At 42.9% G+C, this 20,655-nt stretch overlaps 1 non-coding gene across 1 annotated transcript; it reads right to left on the reverse strand.

Annotated features, from left to right (window-relative positions):
• Nucleotides 1-1,279: 1,279 nt before the first annotated feature.
• Nucleotides 1,280-1,342, reverse strand: LOC116745557. Its single transcript, XR_004347467.1, has one exon. It is a non-coding gene; the product is annotated as a small nucleolar RNA SNORA40 (small nucleolar RNA).
• Nucleotides 1,343-20,655: the final 19,313 nt, after the last annotated feature.

A 20,655-nucleotide genomic window follows, 5' to 3' on the forward strand; every position in this document is an offset into this window, starting at 1 on the left:
TGTAAGTTTTTAAGGGTAGAGACTTTTGTCCACTTTGTTCACCTCTGTTTCCCTAATACCTAAAATAGTGCCAGGCAAATTATAGGCTTTTAAAAAATATATGAATGAACGATTGCCATTGTAGTTTGAGACTATATAATGAAATTAGATATATTAAGTTGGGATATTATCAAATTGGCTACTTCTGTGAAAGTTAGAATTTAGGCTTTCATGGTTCCTACCTCTTGGGAACTGTTAATTAACAGCTTTGTCAGCTTTATCAGCTAACAAAATTCCTTCCCTCATGACCATTGCAATGAAAGACTCTTGGTGAGCAAGCCATAATTGGAGCTGAGATGGTTTTTATATCAACACCGTGTAAACATAGCCCAGTGCCAGAACATTGTGCTTTTATGTTTCATTAAACACCATGTGTACAATGGTGGCTCCTTTGACTTTGCTGAGAGATCCTCTTCAAAGTTGTGTGATCCATTGCTGGCATTACTATGGCCTCCTCTTTTTGGCTAAATACTGTATGATCTAAACAAAAATGTTTGAATACGGGAGTACCAGCTTAAATGTTACCTTTGCTTTTTTTTTTTTTTTTAAACAAGATCTGTGTTTCACGCTGGTCATTATACTTTAGCAATATAATATAGATTTTTTTTTAAGTGTAAAGGTTTTTTTTTATTATTATGTGTAACACAGTTATTTGTCAATAAATTTTTAAGGAATTTCACACGTTCTGATTCTTTCCACTGCTAATCACCTTAGTTCCTCCAAACTCATAATCTTCAAGATAAAATAGCCCTTTCAAAAAGAAGTTATCATGTGAGTCAGCCCACAATTCTTTTAGTTAGGCTTCTTTGATCTCCAATGAAATATGGACACACTTCAAAATTCCCCACCTGTAATCTTTGGGATCCAATTTCCTCAAGCGATTTACTTTAGGACCATGTTTAGGGTCAGGAGATGGATCTGCCTGGTTCTGAATTTGACACCCTCTAAAAATGTATTAGGTTCAAATCATATTCACTCCTAAGCCATCACACCCTAGAACAGTACAGATCATTGGGATATGCCAATACCTTTTAAAATTATCCAGACACTGTGTTCAAGATAAAAGCCTAAAAAAAGAAGCCATCTTTGTTTCATGTCAACATTAAAATTAGAGTACTAAAACAATACAGCTGATAATTTAAAAACTTATGATATGAGGGAAATTATCAGCTCTGTAGTCCTGGAAGCAATCTTTATGTTTATCAATACACCCCCATCACTTGACTCTCTTAGGTATCACGTTCCTTCTTACCTGTATCAAAACTCATACTGAACAATGAGCTCTGGGTTGTAAAAGAGGATTATAGATTTGTTTTTGTTATTGCTTTATGGCAATTCTTTGTATATGGGATGAGAAGGTCATCAATAGTAAGGAAGACCACTAGTGAAAAAACATGACCTCATTATTTTGATGAGAAGTCTACATGGATACATTAGTATTAATAAGTTATATTAGTAGTCATTGCAATAGGAACTGTAAGTAACAGAAGAAAATTAACTGTTTCAACTCTCAGTCATCCCTAAATCAACTGATACTCTTGCTAGTTTTAATTAGTGAGTATACTTATTATATAATTTGTATAAGCAGCTGTGGTTGCAGTCAGGACAAATCATGTTTGATATGTTCTAGTATAACATGATACTTTATTTTTCTTTCTGTCTTTCTTTCTTTCTTAATATTTATTTGGCTGCGCTGGGTCTTAGTTGTGGTGTGCGGGATCTTTGTTGCGGCATGTGGAATCTTTAGTTGCGGCTTGCGAACTCTTAGTTGTGGCATGCACGATCTAGATCCCTGACCAGAGATCGAACCCAGGCCCCCTGTGTTGGGAGCACGGAGTCTTAGCTACTGGACCCCCAGGGAAGTCCCTAACATGATACGTTAGATGTACTTTTTTTTTTTAACTTTTCTTAATGGCATTCTTTTTTTTTAATTAATCAATTTATTTAATTTATTTATTTGGCTATGTTGGGTCTTCATTGCTGTGCGTGGGCTTTCTCTAGTGGAGGCGAGCAGGGGCTGCTCTTCGTTGTGGTGCTCTTCTCATTGCCGTGGCTTCTCTTGTTGCGGAGCACGGGCTCTAGGCACACGGGCTTCAGTAGTTGTGGCACGCGGGCTCAGTAGTTGTGGCGCACAGGCTTAGTTTCTCTGTGGCATGTGGGATCTTCCCGGACCAGGGCTCGAATCCGTGTCCTCTGCAATGGCAGACGGATTGTTAACCACTGCGCCACCAGGGAAGCCCTAGATGTACTCTTTCCACTGAGGATGACTTTAACAGTTCTACTGTAAATTTCCACAGTAACATAAAATAAAAATTAGTTTAAAAAGTGTCTGCTGACTTGTCGACACCGTAATAATGGTATTTGCACCCATAGCTGTTTATGAGTATTACTGTAAATACTATACAGTTTCAAGGCATTTTGCTCTGGGCTTTACTATTCCATGTATCATGAATCATCCAACTCCTCGGTTATCGCTTGGACTTTCTAGTATTTTGAATGGCAATCTCTCTCAAGGGAGCCCTTCTAATTGCAGAATCTGTGCCTAGTATCCTTGGATTTGCTGGTTCAGCATGAGCATGAATTGATTAGTCTATGTATCCACATGTCTTATGGAATGTGTATTTCCTGTGTTCGCCATCTGCCAAATTGGAGCAGCATTTGGACCAGAAGATAGTATCCTTCCTCTGATTTACTGTCTCTCTGAATAGAACCTCTTACTTAAATTTGGTTTGGTCAAGGGGCATTAACAGAAGGCTTTTCTTTTAATAAGGCTTTTGAAAAAATTCAGTATAACTGATGATTCCACAACAAAGCAAAGAAGCCCCAAAACTGCAATATTGAGTGAGATGGCATGCCTTCAAATCTTGAATCGTATCATGGGAAGTCCATCTTTAGTCATTCCACAGATTGATCACCTCTTTTTTTAAAAAAAGTTTTTAAAAATTTACTTCTTTTATTATTTATTTAGTTTTGGCAGTGTTGGGTTTTCGTTGCTGCGCGCAGGCTTTCTCTAGTTGCGGCGAGCGGGGGCTACTCTTCGTTGAGATGCACAGGCTTCTCATTGCGGTGGCTTCTCTCATTGTGAAGCACGGGCTCTAGGTGCGCGGGCTTCAGTAGTTGTAGCGCATGGGCTCAGTAGTTGTGGCTTGCGGGCTCTAGAGCGCAGGCTCGGTAGTTGTGGTGCACGGGCTTAGTTGCTCCGCGGCATGTGGGATCTTCCCGGACCAGGGCTCGTACCCGTGTCCCCTGCAATGGCAGGCGGATTCTTAACCACTGCGCCACCAGGGAAGTCCCCGATCACTTCTCTTAATTTATCACTCAGTAGCATTTATTGAACACCCTTGTGGCGGGCACTTGCAAATGCTGTAAATACAAAGGCAGTAAGCTAAGCTCCTTGCCCTCATGGAGCTCACAGACTGCCAACTATTACTATATGTGATAATGCTACAATAGAGGCACATAAACGTTTTAATATTATGTGAAAAATGATTTTGGGAAAGACCACTATAATATATTTTAGGGATACAAAATGTTGGGAACAAATCATTCTTGGGTTTAGGATTCCTTATTTTGTTTGTTATTAGATATTTGCTAAAACATATTTTAATGCCTTCTGTATGCTGGGAGTTGTGCTTGATGAAAAATTACATGTGGTCTCTGCCCCAATGAAGGAGATAGACAGACATTTTAAAATGTAGAATTCGATATTTTCAAAGCTAAGAAGAGAAGTTCAAGGTGTCCTGCAAAACTACAAGGAATTTAGATAGAAAGAAAGCCACTAACGGGACTTCCCTGGTGGTCCAGCGGCTAAGACTTCATGCTTGCAACGCAGGGGGCCCAGGTTTGGTACCTGGTTAGGGAACTAGATCCCACATGCCAAAACGAAAGATCCCGCATGCTGCAACTAAGACCTGGCACAGCCAAATAAATAAATATTTTTTTAAAAAGAAGGAAAGCCACCAAGCATATTGTATGTTATCTATTGCTATATAACAAATAATTTCCAAAATTAGAAACTTCAGACAACAATAAACATTTATTATTCCATATAGTTTCTACGGGTCAGGAGTTCAGGAATGTCTAAGTGTTGTGGTTCTGAGACTTTCATGAGTTTTGTAGTCAAAGTGTCGGTCGGGACTGCAGTCATCTGAGACTTAACTGAGGCAGAAAAAGCCAATTCCAAGATGGCTTATTCACCTGGCTGTTGGCAGGAGGCCTCAGTTCTTTGCCTCATGGACTACTTTATAGGGTTGCTTGTCTTCAAGGCATAGCCACTAGTTTCCTCTAGAAAGAGTGATCTGAGAGAGTAACGCAGAAGCCACAAGTCTTTTATGAATTGCCTCAGAAATCGTATACCTGGGACTTCCCTGGTGGTCCAATGGTTAAGACTCTGCACTCCCAATGCAGGGCGCCAGGGTTTGATCCCTGGTTAGGGAACTAGATCCCACATGCTGCAACTAAGAGTTCGCAAGCCACAACTAAAGATTCCTCATGCACAACGAAGATCCCACACGTGGCAACGAAGATCCCCCATGCCACAACTAAGACCCGGTGCAGCCAAATAAGTTAATTAATTAATTAATTAATATTTTTTTAAAAAAGCAATCATATATCTTTATTTCCACACTACCCTACTGGTTCCAGAGGTCATCCCTATCAGCATGAGAGGGGACATGGATAGCAGGAGGTAAGGACCATCGAAGGCCATCTTGGAGGCTGACTACCGCATGTATGAATCTTCAAATGCAAGCTTGCTGAAATCAGACTTTTCAGAAGAACCCAATGTAGTAAAAAAAAAAACCCACCCAAGGATGGAGTTGGTCAGAGAATCATGGAATGGCATAGTCAACTGGGTAGAAGCAGTTCGGGCAGAAACTCTAATACAGTAGATATAGATATATATTGATAGATAGCTAATTATAGCATAAAACTAACCTAAAGCAGAAACAGAAAATGGAAGAAAGACCATGAATTAATTGAGGCACTAGAATTGGTGTTTGTCACAATTAAAGGGAAAAAAGGAAGAAAAATTAAAGAATTAAAGACTTTAGGGCTTCCCTGGTGGCGCAGTGGTTAAGAGTCCGCCTGCCGATGCAGGGGACACAGGTTCGTGCCCTGGTCTGGGAAGATACCACATGCTGAGGAGCAGCTAGGCCCGTGAGCCATGGCCGTTGAGCCTGCGCGTCCGGAGCCTGTGCTCCGCAACGGGAGAGGCCACAACAGTGAGAGGCCCACGTACCGCAAAAAAAATAAAATAAAATAAAAAAATAAAAAAAGACTTTAAAAGTTGCTGTAAATATTAAAAAAGAACTCAGAAAAGCATGGTTCTCATTGTCATTCATTCATTATGGACTATGCCACTGACTGACTGACAAAGCTTGTAAATGGCTCCTACGATTCAAATCATCTCTTAGTATCATCACAGAAGATCTTGTCCCCTTTAAGCAAGGTTGACCCCTCTACCTATCTTTCAATAACAGTTGTTTTAGGAAATTGCCTAAGATTTCCTCTTATTGAACTACGCTTGTACTTGTTCTCACCAAAGTCTCAACGTTGTACTATATCGGTTCAACATTTGCCTTTGCACTCTGAATGGGGTGTTCATATCCCTAACTGCCTAGCAGGATCTAGTTCCCCGACTAGGGTTCAAACCCGGCCCCCCTGCATTGGGAGCCCAGAGTCTTACCCAGTGGACCACCAGGGGAGTCCCCCATCAGGTGGCTTTAGATCTGCTCTTATGAAACCCAACCCTGGCCTTTAAACAAGTTGGCCTTTGGTCTCAGCTGGGCTAGTCCAAGTCTCCTGACCCCTCCCTCAGAGGGAGATTCTAGCAACTGGGAAGAACCACTTCCACTTTATCTTCTAATGATAACTGACAATTACAAACACAGCTGGTTGGTTACATTTATTACCAGTAGGTCCATGGTCAAGTTGGCCTCAATTACCCTGCTGAATACATGCTGATTACTCTATTATTACCTCTTAGCAACAGTATAAGGAAGACAACCTGACTTAATAGAAAGGATGCAGAATCTGAGAGTAGCTTTCTAGGTCTGGGAACCAGAGAGAGGGAGGTGAGTGGAGGTGGAGAGATGGGCAACCCTAGTCCTTAACCCTCCTTATTTACCCAGGGGCACCCAGATTCCCTATCTCTCCTTTCCCTCAATACACAGGACTTGAAGGGTCCCTTACCCACTCCAGTCTGACCTCCGCCATTCCAGAGCAAGCTGGACCAGATGTGCAATGTGACTGAGTTTTGACCATGCAATTGAGGTGAAATCCTAAGAGAGGGCAAAGCAATAGTATGGAAGGAACCCAAGTCTCTGATTGACCAGGTGCAGCAGAGCTACCTGCTGCTCAGCATCTTCCAGACTGTTATTTGAGAAATAAACTTCTGTTTTCTCATTTTAAAAAAGAAAAAAAGAGTACAGACTCCTTTTTTGAATTTTTGAATTTTATTTTATTTTATTTTTATACAGGAGGCTATTAGTCAGAATACAGACTCTTGATTAAGGGTTGGATTCGAATATCAGCTCTTAAACTTAACACTCCTGTGACCCAGTTAAGTTCCTTTAATATCTATTAGCTTCAGTTTTCCATAGGTGTAAAGTAAGGTTGTTATATATTTCACAGCACTGTTCAAGGTATAGGAAAGAAAATATGTACACCTGGCGTATAGTGGACACTATATTTATTTATTTATTTTATTTAAAACTTTATTTTTAAATTTATTTTTGGCTGCATTGGGTCTTTGTTGCTGCACGCGGGCTTTCTCTAGTTACATTGAGCGGGGGCTACTCTTCGTTGTGGTGCGCGGGCTTCTCATTGCGGTGGCTTCTCTTGTTGCGGAGCACGGGCTCTAGGCGCGCGGGCTTCGGTAGTTGCGGCACGTGGGCTCTAGAGCGCAGGCTCAGTAGTTGTGGCACACGGGCTTAGTTGCTCCCCGGCATGTGGGATCTTCCTGGACCAGGGCTCGAACTCATGTCCCCTGCATTGGCAGGCTGATTCTTAACCACTGCTCCACCAGGCAAGTCCCTAGTATATTTTAATATTTCCCAAAATGCATTACTTTGCACTCTATTTCTTAATGCTAACAATGACCGAGAAAATAAGAAGAGCTTAAAGTATATTCGCTATATGTTTCAAGAAGGCAGGGATCAATTTTATTTAAAATAAATTTTTTTTTTGGGGGGGACTGCGCTGTGCGGCATCTGGAATCCTATTTCCTTGACCAGGGATCAAACCCCTGTTCCCTGCATTGGAAGCATGGAGTCTTAACCATTGGACCACTAGGGAAGTCCCTAAAATATTTCATTAAAGGCAGATTTTTTTGTGTGTGTGGTACACGGGCCTCTCGCTGCTGTGGCCTCTCCCGCCGCGGAGCACAGGCTCCGGCCACACAGGCCCAGCAGCCATGGCTCACGGGCCCAGCTGCTCCGCGGCATGTGGGATCCTCCCGGACCGGGGCACGAACCCGCGTCCCCTGCATCGGCAGGCGGACTCTCAACCACTGCGCCACCAGGGAAGCCCAAGGCAGATTTTTAAACATCTTATACTTAAGGGGATTAGTTTAAATTAATTAGAAAACTAATTCAGAATTTTCACGTTCTTCAAAGGTGTTAGATAAATGAAGATTTTCTAAATTATAATAGCAAAGTCAGAATAAATACCTGTTTATGTCGACAAGTCTTCTAAATGTGTCTTTAGATCTGGTTGGTTGCTTTGACCCCCAAGCAAGAGAGAATAAATAATGCATTCCTCTACAAGCTGACTAACCATAAAAGTGTAACAAGTTCCCATTGGTATGCCCAGACCTGTGGAAGAGAAAATGAGTAGAAAATAAGAAAGGTATGTAGCACCTCGTTCTGACTTCCCAAGGATTAAAGGATGATCATATGAACAAACCCACAATGTAAATTATTTATACTGTTGAATAATATGAAACTATATAAATTAACAAAGATTATATATAAGAACAATTTCTAAGCAATTCCTAACACATATAAGCTATTGTTTAAGAATGCAATAATATCTTGAAGTCCATTAATGCTATAGTTCTCACCTTTTGAGATACCTCTGTGGCTCTTAGGGGGTTATTTGTTACTCAAGGGTCAGAGTAAGTTGAAAGCAGAAAGTTCTGCAAGACTACCAGCCAGGAACACATGAATCTATCTGCTTTTCTTCCTTACTGTCCAAGACAGCAGGGTCTTTCTTGTCTGATTCACTCAGGAAGAGCAGGACTCTTCAAGACACACTGAGAGAATCCACCAAGCACATGACAGGTTGGCTAGGGCTGCAGGCTACCATTATATACCTTCCCTTCCATCCCCTCCAGGGCAAAACCCCATGAGAGCTGAACCTTGTCTGTCTTATGTACAGCGTACAGCACAGGGCTGGCATGTAGTAGTATTCAACCATTTCCTAAATGAACATGATAGAGTGGCCATGAGAACTTGAGGTAACTGGAGCCTTAATTTGGAAAGCATTTCCCAGGCATGAGGGCATGACCTGGGGATATATAAGCTACTCAAGGAGTACAGCGCAGTGTACAACAATCTATAATGGAGCTATATGCCCCCAAATGAACTCAGACAAGGTCCCAAATCCAGACACAGGCATCTAGGGAAAATGATTTTGTTACCATGCTAGTTTTTCTTTGGGACTGATAATTTATGTTTCATAACAGAAATTTGGCTTTGGGCAGCTTCATTTATTTATTAAAAAATTTTTTTTTTCTTTGCGGTATGTGGGCCTCTCACCGTTGTGGCCTCTCCCGTTGCAGAGCACAGGCTCTGGACGCGCAGGCTCAGCGGCCATGGCTCACGGGCCCAGCCGCTCCGCGGCATGTGGGATCTTCCTGGACCAGGGCACGAACCCTTGTCCCCTGCATCGGCAGGCGGACTCTCAACCACTGCGCCACCAGGGAAGCCCCCAGCTTCATTTATTAAAGAAGAACATCATGATTTTGGAGAACAGAACACCGTTTTCCTTGTTTTGCTGTTCAGTAGGGCAGAATGTTTAGACCGACTCTTTTTTATAGAAGTAACTTAGCATACCCAAATGTCTAAGTACACAACTGTTATGCTGCTGGAAGTGGCAAGAGAAAACAATCCAGGTAGAAATGAACAGGAAAAGATGTTTAGGTTCCCTGTTCTGTGAAGAGTAATGTAGGGAAATGAAAGTGAACTGGCGAGGAAGAGAAATGGGAGCTGAAGAAACAGCCAAGAATCAGGAAGAGAGATTGCAAAACATGCCCCCTTTAGCCCCAAGTGCATTTGCATTTGCCTCTTTCTCTGCCTTTTGGTTGTTTGGAGGTGCCAGGCATGCGTTGCCACATGGCACACCCTCGACCTCTCCTGGTCACACTCTGTCATGAGTCACAACCTTGAGTCCTGTGGAAACAGCAAAGAGCGGGGCTCTCGGGGAGGAAGACAGTGCCTGACCCAGTGTCCACTACTTCAAGAAATGGGCATAAGGTGGCAGCACTGGTAGTGCCTGCAGGTGTTGTGGAGAGAAACTTGGCCAAGGGCCAGCTGTACTTGAGCTGCTAAGTCCCAGGGAAAAGATGGAAAAGGGGAACTCTGTTAAAGACCTCCTTATTAGGGTAGTAAGTGATGGAAGGAAAAAGGCTTCTCCTGGGGGAGCAGTGGCACCAGGAGCTCCACTAGGAGGAATGCGTGATGAGGTCACATTGCCTGGCACCCATACGTCTGTTAAAAGAATAACTGCCACTTATGAGGAAGGATTAAGACGGACTGATGAACAACATGGATGAATCTTGAAAACATGGTAAGTGAAAGAAGCCAATCACAAAAGATGTGTACTGTACAATTCTGCTTACATGAAATGTCCAGCACAGGCAAATCTATAGAGACAGAACGTAGGTGAGTGATTGCCTAGGGCTTGAGACTGGGGACAAAGAGGGGGTGACTGCTAAAGGGTTTCTCTTTAGGTTGATGAAATGTTCTAAAGTTGATTGTGGTGATGGTTGCACAACTCTGAATAAGCTAAAAACCATTGAATTTTGCACTTTAATGGATAAATTGTAATGAAACCTCAATAAAGCTGTTACTTTTTAAAAAATGAATATTTAATTAAAACCAGAGAGGAAAGGTTATAACGTGAGTGCATTCTTAACCCTTCTCTCCCTCCCTGGTCCTTTGAGTACCTATGGTTTCAATAGGAATGAGAGGCATGCCTTTTCCTGGAATCACCCATTTCTAAGCCAGTGCCTCTTAAACTTTAATTTGCATACAGATCACCTGTGGATCTTGTCAAAATGCAGAATCTGTTTCAGAAGGTCTGAAGTGGAGCCTAAGACTGTGCATTTCTAAGAAGCTCCTAGGTGATCTTGAAGCTGCTGGTCCTAGAATTACACTTTGAATAGAGAGACTCTAAGAGACTCATTGAAATTATATTTGTTCTTTGATTGAGATTAGTATTATGTCAGCTCTGTACTGAAGTTAAAATGCCAAGTAAATATTCTTATTTTGACTTGCTAGTGGCATAACATATATATGATGCTTCTAACAACAGTTAATACAGGTATCTTGAAAAAGTACATTACTAACATTATGGTATTTATTATCCATTTTTATTGAAAAGTTCAGGATTTGGAACTGTAAGAGAACTGGGTTTGAATCCTGGCTCTATCATTAACCAATGTCATGGCCTTGGACTATCTGAGTTTCAGTTTCTTTGTGTATAGAATGGAGATACTAATACCTATCTCAGCGGATTTTTGGGAGTGCTGGAGACTATGGCACACACATTATACTCACTCTTGAGATAACTACTATTATTGTCATCATATTTGTGTGAGGTGGGAGAGCTACCACATTTCCTTCTCTGGATCTCGCATCACTCCATATTTTCTTTAAAACCTCCTAAATCTTGAAATTTTGGTTGTGTGGGAGATGCTTCTCAAAGATTATTTTTCTTTATCTGCCTAAAGAAGGTGTTGTTTGGAGCTCTAGTAAAATCCATACGGAATATAATTTTTAATACGTAGATGTCTGCTTTCTTTTTTGTGGGAGGGTTTGTTCTTTTATTAAGAGATTCAAAGAAAAAGTTCAGGATTTTTGTTTGTTTGTTTGTTTTTTGCGGTACGTGGGCCTCTCACTGTTGTTGCCTCTCCCATTGCGGAGCACAGGTTCCGGACGCGCAGGCCCAGCGGCCACGGCTCACGGGCCCAGCTACTCCGCAGCATGTGGGCTCCTCCAGGACCGGGGCGCGAACGCGTGTCCTCTGTATCGGCAGGTGGATTCTCAACCACTGCGCCACCAGGGAAGCCCGTTCAGGATGTTTAATAAAGAATTTTGGTCTTCCTGATTCTCTAGTGTTAAGCTGGAATAATTCAACATCAATGACTTATTTTTGTTTAAAAATTTTTTCAAACTGAGTTACTCAATTTCACTTTAGGGCCTCTGCTATTTTCCTTTTCCTTTACAGGTATGGCAGGCAAGTTCTTCTAATGCCTGGCCCTCAGGGAAGCCTACAGAGAGAGGCAATTCAGAAAACCCTGTTTTGGAACAGAGCTGCTCCTCAATAGCTCCCCATGGAAGAGGAATTCCTGCCACAAATGACAAGACATCACAGGCACACAGCTTGGACTAGAGTGAGGACTGCTGCTTCTTCCTTCTTGTGGTGCTCTGACCTGGGAGGCCCATGAACTACAGTATTAGGCAAGCACCCAGGTGCCTTGTTCCTCCATGTTATACTTGGGCTACAGTCTGAATGTTGTAGACTTGCAAGGGGCTGCCCAATGTATTTGCTTCCTTTTGTTTTTGTAGTCTTTCGACTTTTAGGCTGACTTTATCTCCTTGATTTTCCTAGTTTCTGGAAGAATATGTAGCAAATACTAATTGTCACCGGCAAGTTCCTGGCATACAGCATTAGTGAAATTCATTTCTTCCTTCTTGTTAAATCATTATTGCGTTTAAAAAAAAATTTTTTTAACACTTTTGTAAATCTAACCCCTTGCCAACACCTTTCTATCACTGTGTGCTCAGCATTAGCTATATGAAGGCCTAAGCAGTATGGAGACTTAAGAACTTGTTTTCTTCTCTATTTGTTTTTTTTTTGTTGTTGTTGTTTTTTAAATTATAGAAGACTCTAATGCTGTCAGCTGGTAAATGTTTAGAATTTAAGGTAAACATCACTCTAACTTTTGTAAACACTGTAACAGAAAACTGGTTTTAGAGATGCAAAAACAAATCAAAAATTTTGTTTTATGGAGAATTGTGTTGAAGACATATTTTGAAATTTGAAGAAGAAAACAAGAGGTTCTATGTCTTCAGTGCAGCTTTGAATATTTAGGATTTCTTCTGTTAACTGCTCTGTTTTGTGTCACTACTGCATGAGGGCCTCAGAAAGGCTGGACTGGAAACACCAGCCCCCTGAAAGGGACAGTCACGTGTTCATGGAGTGAGGAAGTGCTAGCTGCTGGCTGGGGACTTCCCAGGTCACTAATTTTGAAAAACCCCCTAAACACTGATCTTAAAGATCCAATTCTTCTCTTCAACAGCAAGGATCAAAATGTTGGAAGGCTGTATCCTGTTTCCTCATCTAGCACCAGGATTCTGGTGAAGAGTTGCAATGAAGTGGACTCTAAGTCGGCTTGTTCTTTCCTTTCTTATCCGACCAATTAAGGACATTATTTCATTTGGTGCATCTTAGCCATTCATTTTGGTGGACAATTGTTTCTCTTGTTATAAAGACCAAAGACCATTCTAAGAGTCAGCCAAATAGGTAAAACAAATATCTCATAATTCCACATAGCTGCCTTAGGAGGACTGGGTTCTAGTCTATGCAGGAATCCCTGGCATGAGCACTGTTATGTACAGAAGCCTGAGCTTAGAGAGCAGCCAGTGTGGCATAGATTGTGACTTGTGGACATTTCTGTGCCATTTAGTCTAAGTACAATTACCCATCATGAGAGCCTATGTGACACAAACAGGAAGAGAGTAGGAGAAGATGAACAGGAGGAAAGAAGTTATCTTAATTCTATTCTCCCCAAGGGGGGAAAATGACTAAAATATAACCTGAGTGTAAGAGCATTAGTAATATTAATAATAATATCTTTGATAATTAGGCCACTGATCTCAAAGTACTTTTATTTATTTATTTATTTAAAATTTATTTATTTATTTTTGGCTGCATTGGGTCTTCGTTGCTGCGTGCAGGCTCTCTCTGGTTGCAGCGAGTGGGGGCCACTCTTCATTGTGGTGCACGGGCTTCTCACTGTGGGCTTCTCACTGCGGTGGCTTCTCTTGTTGCAGAGCATGGGCTCCAGGCTTGTGGGCTTCATTAGCTGCAGCACACAGGCTCAGTAGTTGTGGTTCGCAGGCTCCAGAGCGCAGGCTCAGTAGTTGTGGCGCACGGGCTCAGTTGTTCCGCAGCATGTGGGATCTTCCCGGACCAGGACTTGAACCCGTGTCCCCTGCACTGGCAGGCGGATTCCCAACCACTGCACCACCACCAGGGAAGCCCTCAAGTACTTTTAACATCCATTATTTTCTTTGTACTCACCAAAATCTCTTTAAGGTCCCATAGAATGGGAATTGCCATGTCTTAAGTTTTTCCCTGTTCCTCTTTCCTCTTTATTCATCAACTTTCTTGGAAAATGAGGGATCTTGCCCTGAGAGTTAGGAACTTATCAATTCTGAGGGAAAAAGGCCTATCTTTCCTGTTCGTTAGACATCATCCTACACTGTACTTTATAGGAGGTACAAAAGTAGTGTATATTACAATGTTGTACATCACAGCAGGGTAATTGTCAGAGAACCTTCCATTTACAGTAAACTGAATGAGAGGATTGACATCCAAAATCAAAAAGTGGAAACTTCTAGACTGGTTTCAAAGCATCACAGTGAAAGGACAGTCATTTGACTCATGGAGAGAACCTCTGCTCTGATGCTTCAGAGGATACATAGTCCATATGATTTGATTTTTTTTTTTTTTTTTTTTTTTTTTTTGCGGTACACGGGCCTCTCACTGTTGTGGCCTCTCCCGTTGCGGAGTACAGGCTCCAGACGCGCAGGCTCAGCAGCCATGGCTCACGGGTCCAGCCGCTCTGGGGCATGTGGGATCTTCCCAGACGGGGGCACGAACCCGTGTCCCCTGCATCGGCAGGCGGACTCCCAACCACTGCGCCACCAGGGAAGCCCCATATGATTAGATTTTGTAAGTCTGAAATCTTGATCATTACAGTCTATAAATGGATATAGCCTTTTGGAAGTCTTGACTTAGAATGAAAGCCTGGACCTTTGTCTCAAATATTGAGATACTATCAAATTGTAGGCTCTTTGCCTTGAATATTAGGTAGGTTATCCTCCTTTAACTCTTGTCTTCTGTTTCTTCATCCTCCACCCCCAATCACTCCCAAGACGAACATCTCTAACAGAGTTTTCAATGTCTTTGTAGTACTTCATTCCTGTAAATTCCTTCTTCTCCATGTTTTTGTTCTGTTTTATGTAGTTTGGAAAACGACAGTGTAGAATATGTTTGGTATAACCCTAGTCCTGGCCAGCATTTTTCATCCCTTTTAAAAAAATATATATTATATATATATAAATATATATATATATACACACACACACACGGGTGTGTGTGTGTGTGTTCTGCGGTTGAAAGTATAGAACTAAAAACTTTATTTATTTATTTATTTAGGCCACACCTTGCAGCATGAAGGATCTTAGCTCCCCGACCAGGGACCAAACCTTTGCCCCCTGCAGTGGAAGCATAGAGTCTTAACCACTGGACCACCAGGGAATTCCCTAGAAGTAAAAACTTTAAATAAAATAGAGGGCTTCCCTGATGGCGCAGTGGTTAAGAATGGCCTGACAATTCAGGGGACATGGGTTTGATCCCTGGTCCGGGAAGATCCCACATGCTGTGGAGCAGCTAAGCCTGTGCACCACGACTACTGAGCCTGCGTTCTAGAGCCCGTGAGCCATAACTACTGAAGCCCACACGCCTAGAGCCCGTGCTCCACAACAAGAGAAGCCACTGCAATGAGAAGCCCGCGCACTGCAACGAAGAGTAGTCCCCACTCGCAGCAACCAGAGAAAGCCCGCGCACGGCGACGAAGACCCAATGCAGCCAAAAATAGATAAATAAATTAAAAATAAAAAAGAAAATGTTTCTTGTATTGTTCCTGTTAAGCATTTCTCATATTTTGGCATCACACACCAAAACATGATGTCAGAGGTGTGGGGTGGGGGGGGGAGCAGGTAGGGGTGAGGGAAAGATCAGGTTAGATAGTACAATGTGTGCAGTGGTGAAGAATTTACTAAATTTAATTAATCTTCAATTAGCAGATCACTGAGGATATGAATCACTCACTGGCAGTCAAAAGGTGATGTCAGTGAATGGTTATGGCTCAGCATGACTGCTTCTGTTTGCTCCTGTATTTACTCCTAGCACTATTGCTACTGCAGGGCTCTCCTATGAATTTTTTTTTTTTTTTTTTTTTGCGGTACGTGGGCCTCTCCTATGAATTTTATTGTGGGACTTTAGAAATGTCTACTGCCAAGGATAGCATTAATAAGTATTCCAGTTGATAGAGCAAGGAACAAGTTTCTTAATGAAGTTTATAAATATGGCTTTGGACTGATCTTATTGGCAATAGTCATACTATTAATTTCTAGTTGAAAGAATAAGATGCTCACAGGAGTACTGAGCCTAAGTAGAAGACTCATTTTGGTGGAAATTGGGTTAGAACAGCACATGCAACTCAAGGATTGCTGAAGAAGGGCAGGTGCATAAAGTTGCTTCATCATGAAAGGTGACTATTCAACGTGGAGACTGAGCGCCCTTGGTTAAATTTATAAAACAGTTTCTGCCTAAACTCTCTGTAATAGTTACCAATTGTGCTAATAATGGATTACAAAAGTCCTCAGTAGCCAATCAGGTTGTGATCTCCTTACTTCTAAGCATCTTCCTAGAGACTATCTTATGAAGGTTATGTAGTATCTCAATCTTCCTATGATTGCATCTTGGAAACACTGGCTGCTAGTTCATAAAAAACCAGAGAGTATGTACAGAGTCAACTAGAATCCTTCTTTTCTAGATACTTTGGACTTCCAACTTTAGCTGGGCTAAAGTGGAACAACATGAGCCATGAACTCCAGGCTTTTCTGGACAGAGTGCCATATTTTTAAGTAACCGTGATTGACGGTTATGGGAAAAAAAATACTTAAATGGGCTCTTGGACTTTGTTCTGAGGTCAAAAGGGACCACATTAAAAAATGTGTATTCTATATCCTGATCTTGGTGTTTGGGGCAAAAATAGTGCCTGATGTTGTGTGATATTGTGTATTCTTTTGTTTGAACATAGTCTGTAGATGGACTCTATTGGTGAAAACACACCGTGGTGGAGAGGAATGTGTGTGTGTGTGTGTGTGTGTGTGTTTCAGTGCTGTTTTTATTTATTTTTATTTTTTATTTTTTTTGCAGTACGCGGGCCTCTCACTGTTGTGGCCTCTCCCGTTGCGGAGCACAGGCTCCTATGTGCAGGCTCAGCGGCCATGGCTCACGGGCCCAGCCGCTCCACGGCATGTGGGATCTTGCCGGACCGGGGCACGAACCCGTGTCCCCCGCATGGGCAGGCGGACTCTCAACCACTGTGCCACCAGGGAAGCCCTCAGTGCTGTTTTTAAATGGCCTGTTGGGTAGGCTTGATGAAATGTGTTAGGTTATTTCACCTTTGTCTCCTGTTCTCTCCCTCCACAGTAAGACTGGAAGAACAACACACTTATACCCAAGCCTCCAGTAGTCTCTTTGGAAGGGTAGGCCAATTAGAACCAAACTGCTGGTCCCCACCCCCAGCCACTCTGGTAGGTTCTGAATCCAGTTTCAGTGTTGTTAAATTTCAGGGCAGAAAGTGATAATTTGGAAGAGTGCCAAAACCCACTGTAATTTTTCCTGGCAGCTTTCCCTTGGTGTCATTGGTAAGTTCTGCCTTTCACTGGAGTACCGCACCACTACTACTACAGTACCTCTCAGCAGACATTTTCATTTGGTCCACTTTTATCTTTGGAAGAAGCCGTTTTTCAGTAGGGATAGACGGATTTACACTCTATTAAAGCTAGTCAGAATGCATTCCCTTAAGGGTCATTCACTTCCTGCCTTATGCTTAATAAGTTCCCTTGGATTTTCCTTGATGCTTACATAAAAAGCCTGGGATGATCATGCTGGAGTATTCTCTTGAGGCGGCTGTGTTGCACACTTGCTGTTTTAGGCTCCTATCCTGTTTCACAGGACTGCATGCCTACCTCCCTCCATTTTGTCAGTGCTCACTGGGTTTTTCCTTCTCTTTCCACCTCTCTTCTACAGACTTGTGTTGGAGCAAAAGACTCCATTCCAGATCCGTTCCAGAGTTACTATGAGAAACTTCCCCACTCTCTGACTTTTTTTTCCTATCTCAGTAAAATGGCAGTGTAAGAAAGCTCTATGCAATCAGGGCTGAAAGAAATACCCAGCTAGAATATTTGATTTTCCTTCTGATTTTCTTCTCTACTCTCAACTTTCAAAAATTTCCCCTACAATCATTTTACATGTGTGAAATTCTCTAGATTGGTTTTAAAGAATAAAGCAGAACAAATGCAGCCTGGATTGGTTTACTATGGGAAGTCAAAGAAAACAGACTTTTACTGTTCCTGAGCAATACCTTCAATATTAAGATTGGTGACCTTAACTTTCCTTCGTAGTGTTGTTAGTGTTTAGCTCTCCAGATCCAAAAACAGCTTTGTGTAATACGTACCAAACACAAAATTGTCGTGTCTCTTCTGATGGACTGTAAAGTGGCTTTCAAGCTTCTTTGTAAGTAGGTTTTTCATATCTGCACTATTTTTGTGTCAGTTGGTGAACACAAACCTTCAGTGAGGCTCAGCAGAAATGCCCAAATTCCTGATCTGCCCAGTGGTTTTATAAAACTCCAGTATGGGTTGGTTTGTTTGTCTATAAAATATTATTAATAGTTTTACTCTATCTTCCACAAAAGAATCGTCAACAAGCTCACCAATGAGATAAGTGGTTAAGGAAAATGTATATATTAGCGTGTGAGAGAGCTTGTGCTTTTTCCGTCATGTTAGATTGACTCTGGGTGCTTGCTTTGTTTGAAACCCACCACAAACCAAACTAGCCTGGACCTTTATTTATTTTATTTTATTTTAGATTTCAGTTTTGGGGTAGGTGATGGTGAGGGTAATTCTTATTTTATATTGGTACAAAAAAAGCAAGTTGACTTATACCTAAGGGTTTTTTTGCAGAGCTACTCTTCTGGTGAAAAAAAAAAAGCCTCATTCAGAAATTAACATTTCTCAAAATGTGTTCCTTATTCTGAAATGTAAATTCCTTCAAATTGTTTATTTTAAAACTCTGAGATGAATGGAAGAAGGATCTAGACAAGGAGTTGTTGAGCGCCCACCATGCTTGATACCTCTGGGGTTGCTCCTTTGGAATTCTAGGTGCTGGGCAAGCGCAATTTTACCTGGGCTGTTGAGCGCCATTCGGACTCCATTCCATTTTTCTCCGTGGCGATCCAGTTCGTATCTTACAGCTCCCGCCTGGAAGCCGGTAATGTAATGAATTGCCTTGACTCTTGCTTCAATCCACTTTCCTCGCTTAATATGCAGTCCAAAGTTTTGCAGCTCGCTGTCAGATGGTACTGCTAGACTTTCACACTGCTCCCAAAGCCTACGCTGGGGCTGTTTCAGAACACAGAGTTACAAACTTTAAGAAACAGACAGCTCCAGACGGAAGTCCACGCCAGGCTTTGAGCTCTGCTTCTGGCTTCCGTCAACTGACATAGTTGCCCTTTTGCTCAAACTCGCAGCTCCAGTTCGCACTCGGGAGAGCTCCGCTGGGTATCTGCTCGCTTCGGCGCGGCGGGGACGCGTGTGAGGCTACGAGCTGGCGCTCCACGTATTTCGCCGCGCCTTAGTTCAGAACCGAGGCAAACCTTCACTTGGGTCCCTGGGCTTAAACGTCTTCCTTCAAAAAGAGTGGGGAAAGGAAGGAGCCGGGCCCGATCTTTTGTTTGTTTGTTGAATTTTGTATTTCGGACACTTGGGAAGCAAATTGCCAGAGAGGAAGGGCTGTCCTCCCTGCAAACGTTTCCCTCTCTTAGCAAACCCTCCAGGCCTCGGTTCCACATTTTGCAGTTGACTGCGTGGATTTTAATAGGCTGTTCCCTTATTCTCGGGCCCAATCCATGCACACTGTGTAGCCAGATAAAATGAGAGCACATTTTCTGCCATTTTCAGTCGGTTTGTCCTGGCAGCCCTGCCCCCTTCCTTGGCTGCGGCAGCCGCGGGAGTTAATGCTGCGCGCAGAAAACTCCGCCTGATCCTCCGGGCCGGAGATCCAGTCCACGTTTGCCAGGTGCCGTGCGGTAGGGGACGGCGATAAGAACTCTCTTGTGACGGAGCGAGCGAGACTTTAGTCCGGTTTCCATGTCAACGATACAGTCCATATTTGCCATCAGGCTGTTGGTGGCAAAGGAGCTTTCGTGCGGATAGCGCTGTCCTAGTCCTAGTTCTCCAATCGGCGCCGGGATTCCTGAGCTGCCTAGGTGTGGGGTTAAAAGGCAGGGGCCGTGGAGGAGAAAACTCCACCAGCGGGAGGACCCACAGCTCCAAACCCGGGTCTCGGAGCTCGGGCCAGCCACGTGCCCTGTTCCTCCCCTCCCCCCCTTTCCCGCAGCCATTACCCCTAGGGAAAGCTGATGGGCCAGTTTCTAAGAAAGTTCCCGTCAACTCGGGATAGTGATGTGGGGCTCTAAGGGTAGGGGTGGAAGAGGACCCTGAAGGATTTGAGATTAAAAAAAAAAAAAGTGGGAAAGGAGAAATCCGACATTACTACCTCCTCCAACCCAGGTGGAGAGATTTTTTGCGCACTTTATTGCTAGACAAAAATGGTGGCTGTTTTCAAAACAGCCTGCCCACGTGTCGGACAGGGATTTTGGCACTTTCCAAATTTCACAGCCATTGAAGAAAGGGGATGAGGGCTTCCTCTGGAGACAAATTCATTCTGGCTTCCAGATTTTCACTGGGCTCCAGGTTTCTCATTATCCTCCACCTCTGAGGGAAATGGCAGGGTAATTGCATGTAAAAAATTCCTCATTTGTGTGCAGGACTCAGGACTGTTTGCCAGCTCAGAGGCAGTAGATTAAATGGCCAAGCTCCATTTAAGAGGCAGCCTATAATCTGGTTTCTAGGACTGAATGCACTGGGCGAGTTGTTGCCCCTGAGGACTGTGAGTGAAAGGAGGGCACTGGTCCATTCCAGTCAGTCAGATCCTGGTAGGCCGGTTTGGTTCTTGGCTTGGGGGGAAAGAAAACACCAGTAGGAAGTTTTTGCTTTTTTAGTGTAAGATGCTCTTAGGTTTTCTTGGGGGTAAGAATGAGTTCAGGTTTTCGGAATTATTCACAGTGACCAGTGGCATGGCCAAAACTCCAGGGGCCTGCAGAATCTGGAAGTTCTAAGGTAATGGTTCTGTGGCCATGAAGTCTCCATTTACAGACTCTAAGGGGGAAAAAGGCCCTGGTGTCTAGTGACTAGCTGGCTTGGCCTCTCCCAAGGCAGCCTTGGGCTTGGTGAGGAGCTGGAATCC

This window comes from Phocoena sinus, chromosome 1 (assembly GCF_008692025.1).
Source record: "Phocoena sinus isolate mPhoSin1 chromosome 1, mPhoSin1.pri, whole genome shotgun sequence".
Lineage (NCBI taxonomy): Eukaryota > Metazoa > Chordata > Mammalia > Artiodactyla > Phocoenidae > Phocoena > Phocoena sinus.